We start from the raw sequence: 3,383 nt of genomic DNA, 5'->3' as shown, positions 1-3,383 counted from the left end.
TGTTTTTTTTTAATAAAATTTGTTGAAAAAAAAGCCGCAATAATTATTCACAACCCCAATAATTTTCACTATAAGGCATTGTTGGTGTGTTGTGAACTTATCATTTATTTTACACTTTGTTATGGCATTTAACTACCCTATTCTACAGCCTGTGTATGCATGTATTGCACGTGTGTGTAAAATACACACACACACACACACACATACATATGATATATATGTTCTACAGAAAACTATTGACAATTGCAACTAACTACAAACAGGAACCCACAGCAACAGTATTAAAGAACAGCTGCAACAACAATAAAAAACAAAAGCAAAAGCAACAACTTTAACATTGAGAAGATCAAGCACAAGAGAGGAACAGCAGAGGAAAGAAGAACAACAACAACAATAACAACAGCAATGAAGAGACTAATGATCACAAAGAGCATCCAGGAACAACAACAACAACAACAACAAGAAAGAAAGAAAGAAACAAAAACAGCAAACAAATAAGCAAACAGTATTATTAGCTGACTGTTAGGTGACTGTTAGAAGTCAAGGTAGGAAAGGATGGAGGTGGTGGTGGTGGTGGTGGTGGTGGTGGTGGTGGTGGTGGCGGTGGTGTCAGAGGACTTGTAGTGGCATTCAAGGTAATGTTGAAGGAGGTATGGGTGGGTGAGTGGGTGGTGACAGTAGTGGTCATGGGGTGGGAGGAGTGCTTGTTGTGGTGTTGGTGATGTCAAAAGGGATAATGGGCGTGATAGTGATGGTGGTGACAGTGACGGTGGTGGTGACGGTGGTGGTGACGGTGGTGGTGGTGGTGGTGGTGATGGTGGTGGTGGTGGTGGTGGTGGTAGAAGTCTAGGTAGAGTAAGATTTTGTGGTAGGGTGGGGCATAGAGATGGGGTCAATTGGAGGCGGTGGTGGTGGTGGTGGTAGAAGTCTAGGTAGAGTAAGATTTTGTGGTAGGGTGGGGCGTAGAGATGGGGGTCAATTGGAGGTGGTGGTGGTGGTGGTGTTGATGAGAATGAAAGAAAAAAACAACTTTAAAACAACAGATCAAAAATCTCTGCACCACCACCACCACCACTACTTTCAACTATACCACCACTTCAGCTAACACTACCATCAACACTAGTACAACCACCACAGCAGTTACAAAGAATAACCCCCCCCCCCCCCCCCACACACACACACACACACACACACACAACTTCTAGCAGCAACCACCACCTAAGGTAACACTCCCAACACATCAGAAACACCTCAGTTAAAACTACCACCTCTCCTTTACTATTCTGAGCACCCTGTTACAAAACACTACCACCCATACGCACTACAGTCACCACCACTAACACCAGCAAAGCTCCCATACATGGGTGAGCCATTGGGGCAAGGGGAGTGTTTGTGAATGTGTGTGGTGTATGTGTGTGCGCGTGTGTGTGAGTGTGCATATGTGTGTTTACATGAGTATATGTGTGTGGTGAGATGCAGTTTGTGTGTATATGTATGTGTGAGTACACATTGTATGTATATATGTTTGTATGTATGTTTGTGTAGTATGTATGTATGTATGTATGTATGTATGTATGCACATGAGTGTACATACGTACGTATTTATGCATGTATGTATACATATGTATACATATATAATATTGATGTGTGAATGTATGTATGAGCACATATGTATGCATGTATGTATATATGTGTGTATGTATGTATGTGTATGTATATATGTGTGTATATGTACATATGTGTATGTATGTATGTGTGAACATACGTACGTGTATGTGTACATATCTATATATGTACGAGCACGTGGAGTATGAGATATGAACTCATACATGGATGTATGTGTGCGTGTGTGTGTGTGTGTGTGTGTATGTGTGCACAATTATATATAACGTGTAAGTGTATGTAAGCAAGAGTCTATAGGCACACATGAGTAAATATATATATATGCACGTAATACATATATATGTATACATAAATACACATAGATATATATACATATACACACACACACACACACACACATATATACACACACACCACATACACATGCATGTAAGTGAATGTATGTCAGAGTGATGAGAGAGGTGATGTGAGCATATGTGAGTCTGAGAATGATTGGCAGTGTACGCTTGCGTGCGTGTCTATGCACATACATGCATGTAAACGTTTGAACATGCGCATGTACACGCATGCATGCATGCATGTGTGCAAGAGGCGGTGGCAGAGATGATAAGGCATAACACATTATCAGTAGCATTTGCACCCATCTTTGATGTCTCCAACAACATAAGTAGGTTCCATTAACGGTTTAAAGACCCGACTTGCCAACCGATTTCGCAGCTGATAGCAGACCCTGGCAGCAATTATACACACACACGTTTTTACTACCTCCCACTACTACTGCCGCCACCGCCATCACCACCTCTTCTTCCCGACCAGTAAATAAATAAATAAATAAATAAAAAGCAAAACAAACAGATAAGTACATACACATACATACATACACACAACACACACACACCACATATATATATATATATATATATATATATATATATATATATGTAAGTATATGTAATATATATATAATATATGTATTTATATATATATATATATATATATATATATATAATATATATTATATATATATGTATATATATATATATGTATATTATATATATGTATTAATATATATGTATATATATATTATGTATATATATATATATATATATATATATATATATATATATTTATACACACACAAATATATATCTATATATATGTAACACACACACACACATATAATACATATATTTACATAAAAACACACACATATATATATGTATGTATTACATACACACTCGAACAACCAGTCATACACACACACACACACACACACACACACATACACACACACACAGATATATATATGCATTCATTAATAAGAATAATAAGAAAAATAGTAATGATGATGATGGCGATGATGATGATGACAATGATAATAATATTGATGATGATGATGATGATGATGATACTAATAATAATAAATAAAAATAATAATAACAGTTATATAAAGAAATAAATGTAGGAGTGAAAAAGAGAGAGAAAGAGAGGCAGGGCGATATGCATAGTGGCGGTTGAAAGAAAAGTAGGGGGGTGCACAATAATATATAAAAAGCTTTATGCAATGAACAGTTGACGCATGGATGAAAAGCTATATTAGAAAATGATTCCACCACAACCACCACCATAGCCATGACCATACCACCATAAACCATCATCATCATCACCTGCCCCTTCTTACATACCGCTATGCTTCTCTATCGACTAAGCCACTTCCCTCATATGCATATATATATATATATATATATATATATATATAG

At 36.9% G+C, this 3,383-nt stretch overlaps 1 long non-coding RNA gene across 1 annotated transcript in view; it reads right to left on the bottom strand.

Moving 5' to 3' along the window:
- Window positions 1-1,747, bottom strand: part of LOC118768048 — a 12,328-nt gene extending 10,581 nt beyond the window's left edge. Inside the window, exon 1 of the long non-coding RNA XR_005003971.1 lies at window positions 1,736-1,747. This is a non-coding gene — a long non-coding RNA (uncharacterized LOC118768048). The remainder of the gene's footprint in view (window positions 1-1,735) is intronic.
- Window positions 1,748-3,383: the final 1,636 nt, after the last annotated feature.

Source organism: Octopus sinensis, linkage group LG26 (assembly GCF_006345805.1).
Source record: "Octopus sinensis linkage group LG26, ASM634580v1, whole genome shotgun sequence".
NCBI classification, from domain to species: Eukaryota; Metazoa; Mollusca; class Cephalopoda; order Octopoda; family Octopodidae; genus Octopus; species Octopus sinensis.
This window is presented reverse-complemented; position numbering and strand designations above follow the sequence as displayed.